Here is a 12,794-nt window from a genome sequence, read left to right as displayed (position 1 = left end):
AACTCTTAACTCCAACTCTGTCTCTCAAACTCTGTCTTCAAAACTCTGTCTCTCAAACTCTGTCTTCCAAGCTCTGTTTCTCAAACTCTCCACACTTCAATTCCCCCTGTTGACTCCAAGCTCTCCAAACTCCAACTCCCCCAAGCTCTCCAACTTCAACCCACCTCCAAGCTCTCCGCTCTTCAACCTCTCTCCAAGCTCTCCACCATTCAACCCCCTCTGTTGACTCCGACTCCCGCTCTCATACCCGCTCTCATTACTCCCCCAATTAATTAACCCGCGTCCCAACGGCACTCCGCATGACCGCCACCTGTTTCTCCTCCAGACCTTTAGACGCCTCTCCAGCCCCGGCAACAGCACCAACCAATCACAGCCGTCCACGGCTCTCCAAGCTTAATTGCCCCAACCTGCACTGTATTCGCCTTCGCTACAGGCTGACCCAAGATAATCCGTACTGTCTGTGTGATCATGTAATCATGCTGTTTCCACAACGCACCTTCGTCCTCCACTACACATGTGAATGAATAACACATTTTCAGGAGTTGAGCATAATTATGTACAGTGACGTAATACTTAATATTCAATGCAGTATTTAACCTATTTTCAAGTGTATTGCGTGACAATGATGGCATTTAAGGTGTATAGAATTTTAACTAATGTATAACTAACTCTGACCTGATGTATGCTGTACTTTGATATACTGATTATTAAGAACTCGGTTTGTGTAGACCTTGGATGAATGCTTCAATTTCCACTGAATCAAATCAACTATTAATACACTGCTTGACTACCCACATAACTTCACAATGTGTAATGTTTGTTTTTATTTTGTTAACAGAGTGAACTGGAAGAGCTCCTACCCAATAGCTGCAGGTAATGAGACTCCGATAAGAGAAACTGTGGTACCACCACGGCGGAGCAGCTCCGTTGGGGGCCGTATTCACCACCGTGACACCGCCACCAGGGAGTGACGACGCCGACGCGGCGTGCCCCTCCCCCCACCCCCCCCACCCCCCCCCACATGTATATACACACACACACACCCCACGTAGGGCCGGGAGGGAAGGTCACCTGGCCGACGGGTTTTTATCCAGAAGCCCCTAATGGGATCAAGCTTCATGGTTTCCCGCGGCCGGGAAATTGGGCGATCTACCCCAGAGGCTGACATGCACCGCGGCACTGTGACCTGACATTAAAGTTGCGTGGTCACGGCGGAGGCCGTTGCGCCACCAAGCGCGAAACCGCACACACACGGCACGGGGCGTGTGAACCGCGAGATGCCTGTGGTTATAGATGGAATTAGGAACTGAATGCCCTTGACTATAGGTGAGCTTCCAGGTCTAAATAACAACAGGATAGGAGCATTCAGGCCTCTGCATAGACAGGGCGGCACGGGGCGGAAGCAGCCTCTGAATGGACAGGGCGGTACGGAGCATGGGAACCACAGTACGCCTTTGTCATAAGTAATATTACAGATCTGAATATGAAGGAGCATGGGTGGGCAGGTGCCAGAGCAACAAAATGCCTTTAGGGTGTATAAAATACGGAGGCTTAGGGTAGCAAGCGACAGTCTTCTTCAAAATCTTCGCGGTCTACGGAGCAACAGAGTCAGCCGTTCGGGACGTCCGTGTGACGAACCCCAACGCAGCCAGGCTCCACTCTCGACGAGGCCGACCTACCATCTCCTCCTTCTACAACGTTCAGCGCAGCGGAGGGGAAGTAAGCGTGTGTGAAAGAAGTGAGTCCGGAGTGAGTTAATCGAGAGTAGAGAGCGGAGCGATGGGCAGAGTAGGTTCAGCCTAGAATCCCCGGGATAGGCTGGCAGCCACTGACGCACACACTTACGCGTAGTTTAAATGGGTTGCTCAGGTAAATAAAATTCGCTAGTGGGGGATAAAACTGTGTTGTGAGGTCTTTTGGGAGCGTGAAGCAGAGGGTAGAGTGTGCTGTGTGTCTATGTGTATGCGCAGCTGTTCACCACGAAACGAAGTGTTTGGTGTTTACGTACCCGCACGATTGTTTACAATAGTGTGTAGCGCTCGCATACCTGTGTGACTGCATTGCGATCGCGCACCTGTGCGATTGTGTACAGTACTGTGCGGCGCGTGCGGGCATACATGGCGATTTTCGGTGGTGTCCAGCGCTCGCGTACCTGTGATATCACTTACAATAGTGCTTAGCGATCGTGTACCTGTGCGGCTGTGTTGCGGTCGTGCGCCCGCACGATTGTCTCATCGCGAAGCAGCGAGCTAAGCATGGAGCGCGCGCGTATTCGCGCGACTGTGTGAACAGGCTCTTTAAGTCAGAGCTGAGCGACCCTCCCCAATCAGCGGCGCGCGCACGGCAAACGTCCCGCCCGCCCATCCCTCGGCCCCAATCCCCTCGCGTGCGATTGGTGTACGGGGCTGGGCAGAGGGTAGAGGCGTGTTTGTTATTACCGGAGCACGTGGAGCGTGGGTGGGAGGGAGACACGCGCCGCGCCTGTTTGTTTACGGGCGGGACGGGGTTTTTACTGGCGAGCGCGCTCACCGCTGCACGCCGCCTCTGAACAGCAACGCGCGCCGCAAGCGTTAAAGCAGACCACTGCACCAATTGAAACATGCCGACGCGGGCAGCCGCAAAGTCGGGAGCGCAAGGGGGCGAAGAATTGGGGGTCGGTAGCCCGGACCCCACAGAGCCGCCGGCAGGTAGTGGGATGAGTGTTACGGGGGAGTCGGAGAGTAATGGCCCCGACAATTCGGTGATGGCGGGGGACGTTCGCCCCCACAAAACACTGTTTTCGATTCAATTCAACTCTGCTAATGTTTTCAATGACAGGACGATAACTTAGATGTAAACTAAAGTTTGGGTTGTAACTTATGGTTCAACTGTAATTACCTTTTCAATATTAATTGTATTGAGCTGTAATCAAGTTAATGTAAACAAATCTCACTTACAAGAGAGGAAAAATATGTTGTTGAAGAGTAATTGTACAACTGCTATTGCTGTATTTTATTTTATTGTGTAAAATATAAAAAAAACGTTACTTTTAACGTATGTTACACATTGTAGATGGAAAACGTGTTACTTATATAAAGGTTAAATGTTAAATACAGCACATGAGTACATTGATAGCAAACATTCTGCAGTTTTAAGGTTTCCGACTTTTTTTTCAATCACAGCAAACATCCTTAAAAATAAAAATACAAATCTCACCAATTTTATTCTACAAAATTCAAATGTATCCTGAATGTTCCCAATTATGATAAAATACCAGGTAAGGCCCACTGAGCTATATAGCTCTCTTTCAGAAGTGACCTGGCACAATGAAATTACTTATCATGTGGAAATGGCTTATCATGTGGAAATGGCTTATCATGTGGAAATGGCTTATCATGTGGAAATGTATAGCAGCTGAATACTCAGATAAACGGATATTTCTAAATGAGGAACCGGAGAGAAACCCACGCAACCACAGAGAGATACATGCAATCTCCAAACATATGTAGTGGAGTATGAAGGTGTGTTGTGGAAACTGCGCGATTGCATGATCACACGGACAGTGTGGGTTTATCTGGGGTTAGCCTATGGAGAAGGCGTAAACAGTGTGGGTCGTCTTAGGACAGCCAGGTGCAAAGGCTGAAATGATGAGGTAACGGTTGGGCCAATTAAGACAGAGGATCAGCAACGGCGGTGATTGGCTGTGGCTGTTGTCAAGGGCGAGGAGGCGTCGGGATGTCTGGAGGAGGACAGGTGTTTGAGGACGCAAAGCGTGCGGAGGCAGCGGGCCAATTAATTAGCGATAATGAGAATGGGGATAAATTAGGGGAGACAGAGAGACAGGGGTTGGTTGGAGTTGGGAGCTGGACGATGAAGACGCAGAGTTAGGAACGTAGTAGAAGCAGAGTCTAGAAACAGAGTTTGGAAACAGAGTAGAAACAGAGTTCGGAACAGAGTTGGAGACCGAGTGCAAAACGGAGTTGGAAAAGCGTTAGCGGAGCTGAAGCAAGACGAAGTAGTTAGCAGTGGAGAGAGCGTAGCGATAGCGGAGCGAAGACGCTGTGTGCGAGTTGCTGAACGGAGACTCGCTGTGTGCGGAGGAGCTGAGGAGAATAGCCAGCAGTGGAGAGAGCGTAGCAAGAGCGGAGCTGAAGACGCTGTGTGCGGAGCTGCTGAACGGGGACTCGCTGTGTGCGAAGACGCTGTGTGCGGAGAAGTGAAGTGATAGTGGGGAGACAAAGGTGGTGAGTGAGACGGGCGGAGCACGGCGAGCGAGCCGTGGTGACCAGGATACTGTGGAGTGTGGAAGACGTGTTGAATGATGTAAATAAAGCGGTGTTTGAAGAAAGACAGAAGATGTCCGCGTAAAGTCAAACACTACATATATAAGCAGGTGTCAGGGTCGGGATCGACACCACGACCTCCATGTATACCAGGCGAGGTAGTTAACATCTCACCACCGTGGGCACCCCTTGTTGAAGACTAATGGTGTCCATTACATTGACAAAGGGAATACCGTAATTGCCCTCTCACTTCTCCACCTGTGTGTGCTTGCAGCATTTGTTTTGGAAATCGAGGCCCACGAGGCCTTCCTGGAAAGGATGGATGTGCCGGACCGCAAGGTAATTCATCGCGGGTTATTGGTTCTAGTGAGACCACGTGCTCGAAACGTTTGCCAACAAACGCTATTTATTTTAACTGAATAGGCTCATTGGAACCCAACTGTGAAATAATCTATAATTGCAATTTGCTAGCATATCCTTGCAGTTCGTGTGCCTGCCAAGTTTGTACAAACACTGACTTTATTTCTTCAACCGCCAAGGATATTTTTAATCCAAGGTGCGCTATCTACTGCAAAGTGGACATTAAAATGGAAATCTTTCCCAAGGGCGCACCGCCTCCTGCTATTTTTATCATGGCCCGTTGCCTTTGAAAACTATGGTCACTTAAACCCAGACAATGGCGGTGTGTCCTGATTGTAGGTGTGCCAGGCAACCCGGGCAGTATCGGCCCTGCTGGACCACTGGGCCCAGCTGGCTCACCTGGCCCAGCTGGGAGCGCTGGACCTCCTGGACCAGCTAGTCCCCCTGGAAACAACGGCCTGAGAGGGCAACCAGGCAAGACTGGTCCTCCTGGACCCCTGGGAAGCCTGGAACTCCGGCCGCAACAAACCTCATCTCTTGTACTAACGTCTCCAGCAGAGGTGCCACCACGAGTTGCCCCACAGGTGAGAGGGATGTGTATGTGGAGGGGGGGACTCTGTGCAACATCACGTGGTTGAAGATCCTCGCGTCAAGTGACCTTGTGAAACATCGACTCTGCACACAGGCGATGGTTTGATTCAATCAGCAGGAATTTATTTGGGGAATTTATTTAGGCCATTATCCCTGGAAAAACATGTTTAAGTATGTTAGTGGATTATGTGTTGGGTTTTAAGGCTCTTCGTAAGGTGAAACTTACTGTTAATTGTGTCTCCATGGTACCAGGTGATCCTCAGTTCCCTAGTTTTGTGAGAAAAGGAACTATCGATGATAATACATTTCCACAATTTTACGTGATAGGTTATGATTGTCCTTACACCCCGGGCTACTCTACACCCAGGTCCCTTGCCACGGCCGCTAAGGGAGGCTAGACCGACCCGACTCTGCCAGGGTAGGGTCCCACCACTGGTCCGCTACAACCCGGCCCTGACAAGAGCCTAGGTTGAGGGTCCCCGGGTGCTGGTCCAGTCTTCAGGTCTTGGATGTCTTGAGGCTTGAGTTGGTGAACACTGCCGGACCCCTTCAGAGGGTCGGCCTTTTTATCCCCAGGTCGGGGCTTACTCCTCCCCTAATGAACCCCCCTCCAGAACCTTCTGGAAGGTCTTAGAGGGCCTTAAATCCTAAAGGGTCTTAAATTGGTGGGGGTCTGTGCTGTCAACCTCCGGTCATGGGCCAACCGCGAGGGGGGTTTTACCCCGTGACCGTGGTGACAGGTAAAGCGACGTACAGCGCCTTGTTATGGCGCAACACAAGCACTGCATGGCACGATGGGGTTGAATACCTCGCCACTCACTCACCCTATCGCAGACGCCACCTGAACAAATCTAAAGCCTGGGCTTCCGCAGTGCAGGGGGTTTTCAACCATGAGTGCTACTCGTGTGCTCACTATAATTTCCAGCAGGTTGCCTTGAGCTGTGTACAGGAAAACCTTGCCCAACGCGGCTGGAGCACTTGCACACGTCCTTCATTTCGAGTGTGCAACATATATTACAATCGTGCTGTGTCCACGTCTACAATAAAGTACATACAATATAGTCTACAATGCAGTACAAACAAAAACCGTGTCCTAGTCTACAAGTACGATACACACGTACATGGCGTGCTACAGTCTACATGATAAGACCGACGACTAAGAGGTCTCCAACGCCAATTATCTTTCAAAGCAACAAAAAGTAAATGCAATTCAATCGCAAAATACGAATCTAACATTAATACTTTTTTTTAATGTAAGAGGTGCATAGTTTTGAAAACTAAATTCAGTTTCTGATCCGCTCCTACTGAACTTCTATCGCACCGTACGTAGCCAACCGAACTGGGCGTTTTATGAACCCTCGATGTTCTAGCTTCATGTGGGCATTTCAGGTTTTCGTGTTAATTGTTTGCATATTAATGATAGGCGTGCTGTGTGTAAGGTTTGTCTGGGTGTGTGCGCGTGTCAACTTGCCCCACTGTTTTGCAATTTTTTTTGCCAACATCGAAGGAAAATCCGATTGCAGTCCAGTTTGACACGTAGGCTTTCGCGACCAATATTTCCACGTACCACCCGGCCCCTCCACCCCTGATGACAAAACGCATTCACTTATCTCTGAAAATGAGTAACATTAACCTTCCTCTTTTTTAACACAGCTACAAGTTTATTTTTTACGGTTGGCATTTAGATATTAGGTTTAGGGTCGTTCAATGAGGGCAATTAACCTAACTTAATTTTTGCATTAAACATAAGTAAAATATGAATTCACGTCTGAAACAAAAGGTATGAACAATGCCATTATTTACGGATCAACCGTGGTAGTCCGGAGACCAAATCAGCAGGGGATCAAATACTTTTTTCCCTCACTGTATATAGTACACAAATGTGATCACAACCCTGTCTTTAATTGGATGAAAGCATATAGAGTTGAGAGGCTGCTGTACCGGAACTAAGTTGAATTATACCTGAACTGGAGATGGCATTGCCTCGTCTCCTAAACTGTGCTGTGTCGGTCTGGACTTGAAAAGTGTGCTTTTGATATAGGGCCTTTTGTTAGTCCGGCAAATTGATGATTTTCGTTGGTGTTGGATGGAAACGCTGTGGTGGGCAGTGCCGTGGGGGGAGGGCCAATTTAAATTGCCCTTTCCTCTCGTGGCGTTTGTAACCACCATAGCGGCCAATTGGGGGCTCTGGACGGGTGCGAGGGGCTGGTTACCCCTCCACCTTCAATTAATTACCACCAAACCACAACTGAAAAATGTAATTAATAAGCTTGTGCCAGAGGCCCCGGGGGGACAGGCGTCTATGACGTCTCCTGGCCAAACCCAATTTGGTGGAGCCAGGAGACTGAATTCTTACCCTCGGGGCTCCTCCAGAAACAACAACAAACCACTACGGGTGGCCACGTGGAATGCTCGAACGCTCACTGCAGAGGAGAGGCTGCCACTCCTCTGTCAGGAGCTGGACCGGGACCACCTAGATCTCTGTGGTATTCAGGAGGTCCGGTGGACCGGCTCTGGCTCCTGCCATCATGAGGGGTGGACAGTCCTCCACTTGGGGCAGGGGACTGCGAAACAACAGGGAGTGGCTCTTCTTCTGAACAAAAGAATTAAAGGGGCGTGGAAGCGTGGCAGTGAGGTGTGTGAAGCTGTAAGCCCCATTCTACTTTGGGCTCGCCTTCCCATCAGCCAGAGGCGAGGAGTGGTGGTCGTGGTTACGTATGCCCCCACTGAAGACGAACATACGTGGAGGGATGCAGACAAAGCCGATGAGTCAGATGCCTTCTATGACCTCCTGTCACAGATGCGAGCTAAAGTGGCCCCTCAGCATAGAATCATCTTGATGGGTGACTTCAATGCCCGAGTTGGTCATGATGCTGGCACCTGGTCTGGAGTGATTGGAAGACATGGGCCAGATCAGCTCAATAACGGCAGGAGGCTGCTCGCTTTTTGTGCAGTCCATGGGCTTGTAATTACCAACACGTTGATCTGGCATCAGCACATCCACACAACATCATGGATGCATGCCGGTTCTAAGCGAGAACATCTGCCGGACTACATAGTGACGGAACAGCGGATGCGGGCCCATGTCCTTGACACCAGGACCTACCGTGGAGCTGATCTGCCCACTGATCATCGACTTGTCATCTGTAAGATGCACCTGCCATTCTTCCACTCCGGTGGTGGGTGTAAACCCAGGACCCCATTCAAACCCATAGTGGCATGGTCTCAGCTAGCTGATGAAAGTTGCAAGTGTGAATTTCATCACCGCTTGCAGCTGGGGTTGGCATCATCCCCCACTCCAGATGTCGAGGGGAAATGGGCGCTATTTAGGATTGTGGCTCATGCAGCTGCAATGGCTGCTTTGGGTACACGGTCCAGACCTCCGCAGAGACCCTGGCTGACACAGGAGGTGTTCAGGTTGGCTGAGAAAAAGCGACAGACCCACTCTCATCGGCTACAGCATCCCACGTCAGAGAATGAGGAGGCATACCGCAGCCTTCGCTCAGAGGTTCAGAGAGCCGTGAGGCGCTGCAAGGATAGGTGGTGGTCGCGGGTTTCTGAGGAGATGGAATCTGCCTCAATGGCCCGCGATCACAAATCGCTATTTAACTCCATTAAAAAAGTAATCTGTAGCACCATACCTATTACCATCATTAGGGGAAAGAATGGTGATCCAATCTCCGACCCCCAGGAACAGGTTTGTAGATTTGCTGAGCATTTCTGTGCGGTCCTGGGGGAGGGGAAATTCCTCAGCCTGGAAAACAACGTGGGACAAAGTGGGGATGACCCTGCAGAGGCTGTGGTGCCTCCATTATTGGAAGAAGAAGTCACCCCCTCTGAGTGGCTGGCTGAGATTCCATCTGTTCAGAAAATACTGAAGGTGATCCATAGTCTGAGACCAGGAAAGGCACCAGGCAGAGATGATCTCCCAAGCGAATTGCTGAGGGAGGGTGGCGTTTGTGCACAGACTGCCCTACATGACATAATAACAACAGTCTGGACCACTGGATGGGTTCCGCAGGATTGGAAGGATGCCCTGGTGGTCCCCCTCTTTAAGAAGGGGGACCACACAGACTGTAACAACTACAGGGGCATCTAACTCCTCAGTGTGCCAGGAAAGGTCCTGGCAAGGATTATTCAACATCGCCTTGCTAGGCATGCTGAGAAGAGGCTTGTGGAGCCCCAATGGGTTTTCAGGAAAGGGCGGCCCTGCAGAGATGCCATATTTCCTGTCCGTCTGCTACAGCAGAGGTGTAGGGAATTCCAACAAGACCTACATCTCTGGTTCATTGACCTGGTCAAGGCCTATGAAACCATCAGTAGGCCTGGGTTGGTCTTCATGGTTTCGGAGTCCCTAACCCTCTGCTCACGATCATTAAGGACCTTCATGATGGTGAGCGGGCCCAAATAACACTACGTGGCCGGGAATCGGAGTCATTTCCTATATACCTTTGGGTGCGACAGGGATGTTCTCTGGCTCCCACATTATTTAACATCTATTTTAACCACGTAGTTCGTGAAGCCTTCAATAGCTGTACCAGAGGAATTTCCTTCTGGTACATGTAGAATGGGATGTGCGGTCAAGGGATGGCTCCCTATTGCCGATGATCTGGTAATTGCTGCTCACTCAGAGGAAGGGTTGGAGGCGCTGCTGCTGAACCTGGAGCTTGTCACTAAGAGGTGGGGACTTATCATCAGCCTCACCAAAACTAAGCACCTGCCTGGGTATTTTGTACCATCGGACACTCCACCCCCACAACTCCCAATTGGTGATGGGGCAGTTGTGGAGAGAGTGGAGAGTTTCCCATACCTGGGCAGTGTGCTCATGACCTGCTCCGGTCTGACAGCAGAGGTCTCACTCCGAATCAGTCTAGCGGGATTATCTTTTCATCGGTTGCGTAATGCTGTGTGGAAGCTACCTGGTCTGTCGCTCCACACGAAGATTCAGGTCTTCTCGGAAAAAGTCATTCCCTCCCTTCTCTACGCTTGCGAAATGTGGACCCCTGTAATGTAACATTTTCGCCGGATAGAAACATTTAGGCTGGCCTGCCTACAATCCATCCTGTGTTTAACCAGGCTGGATTGTGTGAGGAGCTAACAAATCCTTGAAAGATCTGGACAAAGTCCCATCGGTGAGCTCCTCCAGCAGGCAAGGCTGCGCTGGCTGGGTCATGTAGCCCGCATACCCAACCACCGCATGCCTAAAGAGCTTTTTTTTGGACGGATCGAGGGGGCTAAACGGGCACGGCATGGGCTAGAGAAGAGATGGAGTGATGTGGTACAGGAGAATGTGGAGCTGAGTGGACTTGCCGATGACTGGTACCAGCGGTGTCAAGATCGTCCTCTGTGGAGGAGGCTCGTGAAGGACGCTACTGGGCAGTTGGAGGCAGTCGCCCTCCAACAACAATGGAAGGCGGAGGAGCGAAGCTCACAACAACGAGCGGAGCGCCGGGTGGCTCAAGCACAGCAAGTTGGCACAGTAGGGGAAACAGGTGGTTGATCAGCCAGTCATCTCAGTCATCTCAGTCAGTCGACCCGTGGCACTTGGGTCTGTCCCGTGACCTCGTATCAGCGTGCGTTCGACACTTCACGTGGCCTCAACGTGCACATAGCCTGGCACAAGCGTCGTGGTGACGTCACCGCCACTTAGTGGCGAATCGCGGTTGTTGTTTATTCCATAATCAGCAGCCATCTTGGTCAATCCACTGCTGGATGAAAGCATCCCCAAGCCACTGTTATGCCTCGTGTGAAACGTGCGGTAAATAGCGCCCCCTTGAGACACGAAACCGCAAAAACCTACAAAAGCCTACAACACCTGGTATTCCCAGATGGTCACAACCCAGATAATAAGCCTGCTTAGCTTCCGAAATTGAACGAGATCGGGAATATTCAGGGTAATGTGGTCGCAATACCTGGGATTCAGAAAATAAATTAACCATATTTTGTTGGCTTACGATAGCCACGGTATGCATTGCAGTGGCGTTGGGAGGCCTTCATCCAGCAGCGGATTGACCAAAGTTTCCGCTGCTGATCATGCAAGAAATAGAAACCCAACACAAAACACGCTGCTACTGAAGTCCAGGTGACGATACAGGGCCCTCTCCAGTCCAGGTGCTTCATTTTAAACCTCGCACAGATCCCACCGAGACGATGCTGCTGCAGGGGCAGTGCGCTGACCACGTCGCCAAGGGAGCGTCCGAGCACCACGCACAGAGCTACTGACCCAGTGTCACCAGAGTTTGATTCCTGGCCGTGGATGTGGCCTCCCTTCCACCCACCTGCATTGACCCACGTAGTGACGTCTGATAAAACAATTTATTTGCTGGGAACTGTTTTGGGGGCGAGGAAAATCATCCAACAGTGGATTAACAATGGGCTTTGAAAAAGTGAACAGGTTTATCCTGAGTAGGCAGTGCCCCCTATGGAGATTAAAAAGCCAGTTCTGCTGTTTGAGTTCGAAACGTGGCGTAAATAAGCGCCCACTTCAGATGCAAGAAGCCTATAGCACCTAATATTCCCAGGCAGTCTCCCATCCACGTGGTAACCAGGCTCGATACTGCTTAGCTTGCCGAGATGAGACTCTCTAGGGTGATATGGTTGTAGACGAAACTCCGATGGGGGGTTAAGTGAACTTGTCTCTAACTTACTGTCACTCATCTTCGAATGAAATCATTCAACTTCCCCGCTGTGTGAAGACACCGCCTGCAGACCGTCCTCGCATTCACGGCGGAGTTCAACTCGAGACGTCTCGGTGCAGAACCAAGTGATTCGAGCTGTGGAGCAGACTCTCAGTTGAGCATCTATCTCAGATGAAGAGTTGTCACCATATTTATATACAGTATTTGTGTGGATGTATATAAACCACAACGTACAGACTTTGTTAATCCACTGATGGATGAAGACCCCCACAGACCGTGTCTGTCCTGGGGGTTGATTGACCATGCTTCACCACGCTGGTCGACGGTGCGGGTTGGTGGTGAAGTGGTGGGGGTGGAGAGAGGCTGACCTGGTCCGGATATCACTCGACACCACCGATGTTAGCCTTGCTCGGGATTCTAACTCAGCTCAGCAGCTTCACTGCACCGTGACGCTTAGAGCCACGGCACCCTAAGGGATGTGGTCTTGACAGTGGCAGAAGTGAGCTCTGGGCTCGCGATCTGAAGTTGGTGGTGAACACGAATTTTTGTGGGTAACATTTACTCGCTGTGGAAATGATCAGCTGGAAGAGTTGACGTTTGCGATAAGTGTACTAAATCTCCTTTTAGCTATCTCCTCTTTGTTATAGACTATTGCGTTTTCGTGTCTCAAGGGGGCGCTAGTTACTCCACGTTTTACACGCACGAAGCCGAACTGGCATTTCAATGTCTATAGGGGGCACTGCCACTCGGGGTCAAACACTTGATGACTTGGGATTTAGAACTGGAATTTAGCAGGATTTTTGTTTCATCCACGGAGGATTGACCAAGAGCTGTTAAAAAAAGTTAATATAACACGCTCACCCAGAGTTGGCAGTGCTCCCCACAGACTTCAGTATGCAAGTTCCACTCTGTGCGTGTCGCTCACGCAGAGCGGAGCTCGCGG

The sequence above is a fragment of the Petromyzon marinus genome, chromosome 43 (genome assembly GCF_048934315.1).
Source record: "Petromyzon marinus isolate PM22_M1 ecotype Great Lakes invasive population chromosome 43, UKy_Petmar_22M1.pri1.0, whole genome shotgun sequence".
Classification (NCBI taxonomy): Eukaryota; Metazoa; Chordata; class Hyperoartia; order Petromyzontiformes; family Petromyzontidae; genus Petromyzon; species Petromyzon marinus.
This window is presented reverse-complemented; position numbering follows the sequence as displayed.